The 10,109-nt window shown below is 44.8% G+C and overlaps 1 long non-coding RNA gene across 1 annotated transcript in view; it reads left to right on the top strand.

Moving 5' to 3' along the window:
- Positions 1 to 9,881, top strand: part of LOC113631664 (uncharacterized) — a 150,702-nt gene extending 140,821 nt beyond the window's left edge. Inside the window, exon 8 of the long non-coding RNA XR_003437481.1 lies at positions 6,502 to 9,881. This is a non-coding gene — a long non-coding RNA (uncharacterized LOC113631664). The remainder of the gene's footprint in view (positions 1 to 6,501) is intronic.
- Positions 9,882 to 10,109: the final 228 nt, after the last annotated feature.

The following is a 10,109-nucleotide window of genomic DNA, read 5'->3' on the forward strand; positions in this document are numbered from 1 at the left end:
TTCCCTTCCCTTCCCTTCCCTCCTTCCCTTCCCTTCCCTTCCCTTCCTGAAAAACTAGAGGCACTGTTCAAACAAATTCTGACTCCAGTGACCAGTAAATTTAAGCCTTTCCCCTGGCCCCTAAGGAGTTCTGACACAGGAGAGGGTTTTAAAACCCTTCTACTACATGATGTGCAAATGTGCTAGGCATGGGCCTGGCTTGCTACACTGAATCTGGAGAGTCACAATGACATAGAAAAACAGAACACTGATAGAAATGTAAGCATCACACTAGGTTAACAGAAGTCTCTTTAGAAACCGTGGAAAACTGTCTACAGCCGTAGTGATTCAGGATGTCTACCAGAGAGCTGAAGGCCAAGACATACGTGACGCCATGACATCACTGAGGTTTCTGCTCTTTTGCCACACAGGTTGAAAACTTTTGGAATTCTAACCAATATTTTAAAAGCAAAACAAAAAGTCCACAAAACGTCAGGCTCAGAATACTGTGTGACCCTGGCCTTGCAAAGGAGAGCATGCATCACTTTCACCCTACCTGGACAACCAGAGCTGTAGAAATTCAAGCACAAGGTGAAGGAAATCTGCATTTCTTGAGAGCAGGGATAATTTCTTACTCACTTTTGTATCCATAGTGCCTGAACTTGGGGTCAGGTTCAAATTAGAAGTTAAAAAAAAAAAGATAGATATATAGATAGGTAATTTGTTAACGTGTATAAAAAGATATGTCTTTAGGATTAACCTTATAAACATCTATCATTAAAAGCTACCTTATTGGCTCAACTTTAGTATAAATAAGTATTAGCCTTTTCAGAAAGGATAGCTTATTAACTTTTTTCTTTTAATTTTTAAATAAATTTTTATTATGGAATAGATGTAGATGGACAGAAAAGTTCTGAGGGAGAGTTGGCTGAATGAGTGTTAGTTTCACACAGGGCGGGCAGACACTTAAAACCTGCAGTTACTGAATCCCTTCTCCAGGGGGCGTCCTGCCGCAGCTACAGGGGAGCCGGCCCTGCTCTGTCCTTAGGCCTTGTGGGTAAGGGAGAGTGGACTAAATCCTCACCTCCCTTTTTTTTCTTTTCTTTTTGTTTGGATGTTTTCACGGGTCTCCCCATAAGTCCAGAGAGTTCCCATAAGTCAACCTCCAGTTTCCTCTATAAACCAACATTGATACATTATTATTCATTGAAGCCCATAGTTTAGTTGGATTTCCTGAACTTTTACCTAATGCCCCTTTTCTGTTCCAGGATCTCATCCAGATAACACATTACATTGAGTCATAATGTCTCTGAAACCCCTTCTTGACGGTGACAGTGTCTCAACTTTCCTTGTGTTTTGGATGACCTTGACTGTTCCGAGGAGCACTGACCATGGAAGGGAAGTGCTGTTCTTATATACCGTGTCCAGGGTACATGTCATCAACATGACCTGTCACTGTGATGTTGGCTTGTAGTGCTTTGCAGGTTTCTCTCCTGCAAAGGTGCTCTATTTTTTCCCCTTTCAACCAGCACTCTTTGGAAGGCAGTCGCCACGCACAGCCTGCTTAGGGTGTGAGGGGCTGCGCTCACCTCCTTGAGAGCAGAGTGTCTGTTATTCGGAATTCCTCTGCGTGAGAGATCGGTCTCCTCTCCCCCGTGTATGTATGATTCAGCCACGCATCTGCATCGGGGTGGACTCGCACATGTTTACCTTGCACCTTAGGTTCTAACTCAGCACTACCTCGTTTATTGCTTTGCTCAGATTGTTCCAGATTTGGCCATTGGGAGTCCTTTCACTTGGCTCCTATGTCCCTCTGACATATTCCCATCACTGGGGATTTTATTTGGGGGCACTTTGGTACTTTCTGGCCCTAAAAGATGCTCCAGGGTCATCTTTTATGTTTCCTGCCGCAGTCCTAGAATCAGCCGTTTCTCCAAGGAGCACTTCATTTTGTTGAAGAAGATCTTCCAATGAAGATCTTAGAAACCAAGGCCTGGATACTAAGTGTGCTCACTTCTTCTGGGGTGTCATTGCTTCCAAGCCCTCTCAGCTAACAGAGCATGGAAATACATGTGTGTACTAACCTGTGTACTTACAGGTCTCTGTAAATATTTCTGTATACATATATCCATCTGTATTTATGTTAAGCAAAACGCGGGTTCATACTGATGTATCCAGCTCTAATCTATCACGGCATAGGTCGTTCTAGCCTCTTCCCCTTGCTTGTCTATAACTTCCCGCTCCAGTAGTAAGAAACCTGGCTGCTACCACCTGTCATCCATTTTCTTATTTGTTCAATTCCGGACACATATATGGAGGTTTCAGAATTGTTCACCTGTAACTTCATTGGAAACAACTTCCTCAACTAGAGGACGGTGCTAACTGCAGGTCCTTCTGCCTTTAGTCTTGAGTAATCCATTCATTTTCAAAGTTGCTTAGGTCAGAACCTTCCCCCCATCTCCCTCTGTGAGGTGTTTCAAAACTTCATACAGTTAGATGCTCTTGTCAAAGTCTGCATTCCATCCTAGGCCCTAACCTATTAAATGTTTTTTAAATTTTAATACATTAGGGTTCACTCTTTCTGCTGTAAAATTCTTTAACTTTGGACAAAGGCATAGTCATTATCTACCAGAATATTTACTCTAAAAAATTCCCTGTCTCACTTTGTCAACCTCCCCCCACCCCAAACCACTAGTCTGCTTATTATCTCTATAGTTTATCTTTTCCAGAATGTCATATAATGGAATCATACAGTACATTGCCTCTTATGACTGGCTTCTTTTGCTTAGAAATATGCATGTATGGTTCTTCCATGTCTTTTTTTGGCTTGATAGCGCATTCATTTTTATCACTGAAGAGTATTTCATTGTATGGATACTCCGTAGGCATTTTTATATCCGTTAAACTGCTGAAGGACATCTTGGTTCTTTCCGTAGGCATTTTTATATCCGTTAAACTGCTGAAGGACATCTTGGTTCTCTCCAGTTTGGGGCACTTGTGAATAAAACTCCTGTAATCATTCATGTTCAGGTTTCAGTGTGGGCATAAGTTTTCAAATCAATTGGATAAATACCTAGGAGTAGAACTGCTGGATCATATGGTAAGACTGCTGTAAGAGCCTGCCAGACTGTCTTCCGAAGTACCTGTGCCATTTTCCATTCCTCCCAGCAGTGAACGAGAATTTCTTTTGCTCTGCATCCTCACCAGCAGTTACTACGGTTAATTTTTAGATTTTAGTCACTCCTATAGTACAAAGTGGTATGTCGTTGTTTTTTTTGTTTTGTTTTAATAGTATTTCTTCTTTTATACATATTTTTTTTGGCTGTGTCAGGTCTTAGTTGCAGTGCACGGGCTCTTTGTTGCAGTGTGTGGGCTTCTCTCTAGTTGCAGCACGTGGGATCTTAGTTCCCTGACCAGGGATCAAACCCGTGTCCCCTGCATTGCAAGACAGATTTTCAACCACTGGACACACAGGGAAGTCCCTCATTGTTGTTTTAATTTGTATTTCCCTAATGACAAATGGTGTTGAGCATATAGTCATGTGCTTATTTGCCGTCTTCGTATCATCTTTGGTAAAGTGTCTGTTCAGATCTTTTGCCCATTTTAAATTGAGTTGCTTGTTTTATATTGTAGAGTTTTAACAGTTCTTTGTATACTTTGGATACAAGTCCTTTATCAGATGTATGTTTTGCATATATCTTCTCCCTGGCAGTGGTTTGTCTTTTTATTCTCAAGAGTGCCTCTTACAGAGAAGAAGATTTAAATTTTAATAAAGTCAAACTTATCAATTTCTTTCCTTCACAGACCACACTTTAGTTTTGTATCTGAAAACTCACCAGTTTCATGTCACATAGATTTTCTCCTACTTTTTCCTGGAAGTTCTATCACAATCAGCATGTTGATAGCAATAGTGTCAGAGAGAGAACATCTCTGTCACCACAGGGTCCTTTGCATTGCCCTTTCATAGCCACACCCACTTCTCTTCCCCCGCCCTTCTTGCCTCCCGGCAACCGCTGATCTGTTCTCCATTTCTGTATCTCTGTCATTGCCAGAGTTTTATATAAATACAATCATATAGTATTAACATTTTGAGATTGGACTTTTCTTACTCACTATAATTTTCTGGAGATTCATTCAGGCTATTGCACGTATTAATAGTTGTGTTTTTTTTTTTAATTGCTAAGTAGTGTTTCATGGTATGGACGCACCACAATTTATTTAACCATTTACCCATTCAAGGACATGGAGGTTGTTTTCCATTTGGGGGTTATTATAAATAAAACAATGTGAACATTTCAGGTACAGGTTTTTTGTGTGTATAGATATAAGTTTTCATTTCTCCGGGATAAATGCCCAGGAGCGCCATTTACGACCTTTGTCCGCTTTCTAATTAGATCGTGTATTTTGGTTACTGTTGAGTTTTGAGAGTCTTTTATAGGTACGAGTTCTTTGTCAGATAGGTGGTGTTCAAATGTTTTCTCCCGAGCTGTAGCTTGTCTTTTCATTCTTTTCACATAGTAAACGTCCTTGGTTCTGATGAAGTCCAGGTTAGCGTTCTTTTCCTTTATGGATCGTGCTTTTGGCAACAAGCCTAAGAACTCTGCCTAGCCCTAGTTCCTCAAGATTTTCTCCTATGTTTTTTTCGAGAAGTTTTATAATTTTACATTTAAGTTCATGATCTATTTTGAGTTGACTTTGTATAAGGTGTGAGGGTTAGGTCAAGGTTCACTTTGTTTTGCCTACGGTCGTCCCCTTGCTGCAGCACTATTTCCTGTAAGGCCGTCCTTCCACTGAATTGCCTTTGCACCTTTGTCAGAAATCAGCTGGGTATATCTGTTTGGATCAATTGTGCAGATCAATTTCTATGTTCTCTTTTCAGTTACATTGATTTACATGCCTGTCAATCCCCTAATATCACACAGTCTTGATTACTGTAGCTTATATGGAATCTTGAAATCAAGTAGATTAATTTCTTCCACTTTATTTTTCTTTTTAAAATTGTTTTTACCTATTCTATTTTCTTTGCCTTTTCATATAAACTTAGAATAAGCTCGTCTATATCTAAAAGAAATCTTGCTGGGATTTTGGTAGGAATTTCATTAAACCTGTGTATTAGTTTTCTCTTGCTGCTGTGACAAGTCACCATAAACTTAGTGGCTTAAAGCAAAAGCAACATGAATTTATTCTCTAAAAGTTCTGGTGGACAGAGTCTGAAATCAGTGTCGTGAGGCTGAAGTCAAGATGTTGACAGGGCTGGTTTCTTTTGGCAGCTATAGAGGGAGCATTTGCTCCTTGCCTGTTTCAGCTTCTAGCGGCTGTGATGCCCTCCTCCCTCCTCAGAGCACATCATCCCACTTCTTGTTTCCATCATCATATATCCTACTTCCCCGCCTGTGTCGAGTATCACTCTGGTTATAAGGACACTTGTGATGACATTTAAGGCCCACAGAATAATCCAGGATAATCTCCCAATCTCAATATCCTCAGTTAAATCACATTTGCAAAATTCCCTTTTGTATATTAGGTAACATTCACAGGTCCAGGAATGAAGAACTAGATCTTTGAGGACTTCCTTCAGTCTACTACAATTTGTACATCAATTTGAGGAGGACTGACTTCTTTATTTTGTTGGATCTTCTACTTCATGAACATAGTATGTCTCTCCAATTATGAGCTCTTTTTTGATTTCTTTAGTTATCATTTTGTAGTTTTCAGCATACAAGTCCTACACATGTTTTTGTTATATTTACACTGAAGAACTTATTTTTAGCAATTAAAAATGGAATTTTATGTTTAATTTTGGTGCCCACATGTTCATTGCTAGTATAGAGAAATATAGCTGATTTTTGTATGTTGGTCTTATACACTGTGACCTTGCTGAACTTTCTTATTAGTTTATTAGCTTATTAGTATTATTAGGTTAGGAGTTTTTGAAGGTTCCTTGGGATTTGCTACATAGAGCATCATATTATCTATGAATAAAGACAGTTGTATTTTTTCTCCTTTGATCTGTGTGCCTTTCTTTTCATCTTCTTGCCATATTGCTCTCGCTAGAAGTTCCAGCACTGTGTTCTGTGTTTTCTGAGAGTTGAGAGAGAAGACATTCTTGCCTTGTTCTTGATCTTAGTGGCAACTTAAAAATCACATCAATCATCAAACATAATTTAGAAAATTCAAGAGGAGAAGGAAAATGTATTTATCCATATTTCACTCTTCCTCTTCCTCTTTCTTCCTTCCTGATGTTTCAAGAGTCCTCTTCTATTGTCTTACTTTTTAGAGAACCTCCTTTAGCTATTCTTTTAGAGTAATTCTGGTGCTGGAAAATTATCTTCATTTTCCTTCATCTGTGAATATCTTAATTTCCCCTTAGTACTTGAAGGATATTTTCACTTGATGTACAATTCTGGGCTAACAGTTTTTAATTAATCACTGCAAACGTGTTGTGCCACTTCTTTCTGGCCTCCATGGTCTCTGATGAGACATCTGCTGACATTTGAACTGCTCTCTTTTTTTACCCTGTAGATTTGGGTCCTCTGACATCGCGGATGAGAAGAAAGTACCCAGGGAGCAGCCTGTGGATGAGGAACTTCTTTCCGGGGGAGCCGCAGCCGCTGCCTGGAGCCTGACATCCTGCCCCTCAACAGTTTAGAGAAATGGGGCCTGCTCAGGGTCCACAAACACCTGGCCGGGAGGGGTCTGAGCCTCCTCTGAGCCCCCCAGCACCGGAGCTCCATTCTCAGGAAGCAACCCCAGCATCTGAGAGCATCCACCTCACTTCCTGAATCTTTGGAAAAGAATTTGCCAGGGGCTTCCAGAGACTTGGGCCAAAATCCTCACTTGTCCTCCCACTTGAACACGTTACCAGACCTACCTGGGCTTCGGAGTTTTACCTCTGAAACGAGAAGACGGGGGGAGCCAGCCTCTGGGGTGCCTCAACCCAGGTGCCCGTTGTCCCTGTATCTGGACCAACCCACAGGCCGGGCGGCCACCTCGGGGCCCCCAGCGGCCCCTCCCAGCCTGGTTCGCGGGGAGTCTCCCTCATCTCCACCTCCAGGTCGCCCCGTAAACCGCGAGCTCCTGTAGCCCCTGCTCAGAAGAGCGCTCTGAGCAGGGGCTGAGGCCTTTCACTGAGTCCTCCAGGCCTCGGCGGGCTTGCTGAGGGGGCGGGGTGTCTGCGACGGTGTGACCACGGCTCCCACAGCCTCGGGGACACGCCCAGGCTCGGGCCAGCGCACAGAGGCCATGCTTTCAGAGTGAGTTCAGCGGGCCTGACGGGACCCACGGCCCGGTCAGCTGTCAGCCACACGCAAGGTTATCTGTGGGCGGAAACCGTCACCGTCTATGTCTGCTGGGATTTTGGCAGCCACGGGAGGGACGGTGCATCCCTACAGGCCTGGCTGAGTCAGGTTCCCTCCGTGCCAACGGTGCCGCCATCTTTGGCCGCCAAGGAGAGACGTTTTGGCAGGGCCCAGCGGCGTTTTCCCCGGAGGACAGTGTTACCGGCTCGCGGAGGAGACAGAGCTAGAAGGTGGCAGAGCTAGAAGGGGGCTGGGATTCTGGAAGGACCTGGATGGTTCTGGGAAAATCTGGTAGCCATTTTTGAAAGGAAAAAAAAACCAAATCAAGGTGTGGGAGTGAGAGCGTGGGACTTCTTGGAAATGAGGAGAAAGAAAATAACATGTCCGTCTCCTCAGCCTTGACCTCCCACCCCCGCGGCCGGCTGGACGACTCTGCTGGACTTTCCTGATGCCAACTCGGATCCGAAGTGTCCAAAACTGAGGTCATCCTCCCTCACCCTGGCTCCTCTTCCCGTTCTGGCAGTAGAGCCACCCGTCAGACACCAGAGCGGGGCCTCGGGGGAAACCTCTGATCTTCCCTTCTTCACCGCCGTCTCTGGCCGTCTCCTGCTCTGAGTCAGGATTTCAAAGTCATTGCTCACAAAAGTGAACGTAACCAAAGTGACCACGAAAGAAAAGGGATCTGCAAAAGGAGAACGAAGCCAAACGTCGGCGTAAACCGGGGGGTTTCCCACTGCTTCATCCCACAGGCTCCGGCCCAGCCAGGACACCTGCCCCAGGCCTCGGGCTCGGAGCCCACCCAGCCCCCGTGGAGCCCACGTCCCGCACCTCCCCCTGGGCCCAGGCCCCTGACCCAACCTTTCCTGGATTTGCTGTCGCTGTTCCTAAGGCCCTCACCCCTCCTCCCACCTGCCCTATGAGACGTCCTTCCTTTGCCTTCTGAACTCACAGTAACCGTCAGAGCCCAGCTCAGCCGTGCAGCCTCTACCTGTGGGGCTTCCTGACCCGTCCCTGCCTTGGGGTTCTACTGCGCCCACAGCAAGGACAACGGACCATCGGCTCCCAGCTCGGGCCCCAGAGCCACACGACACCTGTAAGTGGGAGACACGCAATTCCGGCTGAGTTGCGTAACATTTCAGAGCCTTTGCTGTCCTTTCTGTAATGCGACTGATAACAGTACCTAACTTACGAGGGTGAGGGGAGGATTAAATAGGATATTGCCCTCAGTGTGCTTAGTACAATGTCTGACAATTAATTAATAATCAGTCAACAGTTCTTGTTGTCACTGCTGTCCTTCCTACTCTCTCATTTCCACTTTCCCGTTTGCTCGTTTGTTTTCATGCGGCCATCTTGTCGACCCCTACTAACTTGTAAGTTCTTGAAGGGCAAAGACAACGCTATCTCTGTATTATGTTCTGCCCCGTGGTGCGCATACACACGCACACACGCGTACACACACACACACACACACACACACACACACACACACACACACGATGTTGTTGGAGTCGTGCCGGGGGCTGAGTAGATGGTGGACGGACAAAATTCCTGTCTGTCTGTGTGCAGGGTGGGTGGAGGCCTGGGGCCCCCATCATCTGTAGTGATGGAACATGGGCCTCGAGTAAAGAGGCCAGTCTGCCAACCAGGAGAGGCAGCGAGGGAGCTTCCAACGAGCACAGTTATTTTATCCAATGTCACCCAAAGGTAGGCTAGGATAACATGCTCTGACTTTGGGGAATTTATAAAATAGGCAAAGAACAACTGATGAGGACATGACAACTTCTGGATTCAGGATTTCAGGCAGCGTGTGAGGAGAAGGTGAAGAAAGGAAAGAGGCAGAAAGGGTCCCAAACAGTAGCCCCTGGTGATGGCCGTGTAATGGTTTTATCTGATCCAGGAACAAAACAAAGACAACTCTTTTCCATGTCAGAGTTTTAATTCTAGCGCTATTTCTCCGTCAAACAAAACTGAACTCAAGGTAAAATTGAAGGAGAATCCAATAGAAAGCAATTGAGGACAGGCAAAGTGAACCAAAATAATGAAAGAGGCCTTTATCATATCATGCCTCAAAACAGAATGAAGAGACAGGCCCCAGCCCTCCACCCCTCACTGATTTCCAGGCCTGGGACTCCCCAGAGGCAGACTTCCTACCCGTTGTCCCATTGTTGCTTCAATCCAGCCCCAGGGCACTGATCTTATCTCTTCAGGTTTATTCATTTGTTTTCGTATCTCTAAAATGCACCTTTGTATAGAATCTGGGCATGGCTGAAAAATTACCCCATTCTCAGCAGTGTCTGCACTAATCATGGCCCCTCCCTCCTCCTCTCCCACCTGGGACCGTCAGCACACCCGAGCCCTTGTCATCAGGCAACATCCTTAGCACCACAGGGGGGTAAGAAATACAAAGGCACATTTGGGGTATAAAGACCAGTGCTGTTTGGGCTTTAACCAGACCAGCGGAAGAAAAGGAGCCTTCAAGGGAGAGGGCCTTCCACTAAAAGGGAAACAACCGCAAAACAAAAAAATCGGGAGCCTGGAATAATTAGTCACTCAATATTGTAACAGTCTGTTTCTTAGCTAAACTCTGTTTTGTTTTCAGTACTACATAGATAGGGGTTGGGGGGAGATGGAGGTGGGCGTGTTTGCATCCTGGCCTGTGCCATTTGTGCAAATTCCCAGGTAAACTGAGTCAGTTAACCAAAGAAATAAGGAAGAAATAGAAACGGTTGCCCCAGGGTAGGCCTGCCTTTACAGATGTCACATTTCAAAGTCACGTTTGCTGTCACTACAATGAGAACTCGGCCATGGCTGGGGCCACTGCCTCATCCACTG

Source organism: Aethalodelphis obliquidens, unplaced genomic scaffold, assembly GCF_003676395.1.
Source record: "Aethalodelphis obliquidens isolate GAN/ISIS:26980383/991018 unplaced genomic scaffold, ASM367639v1 scaffold34, whole genome shotgun sequence".
NCBI classification, from domain to species: domain Eukaryota; kingdom Metazoa; phylum Chordata; class Mammalia; order Artiodactyla; family Delphinidae; genus Aethalodelphis; species Aethalodelphis obliquidens.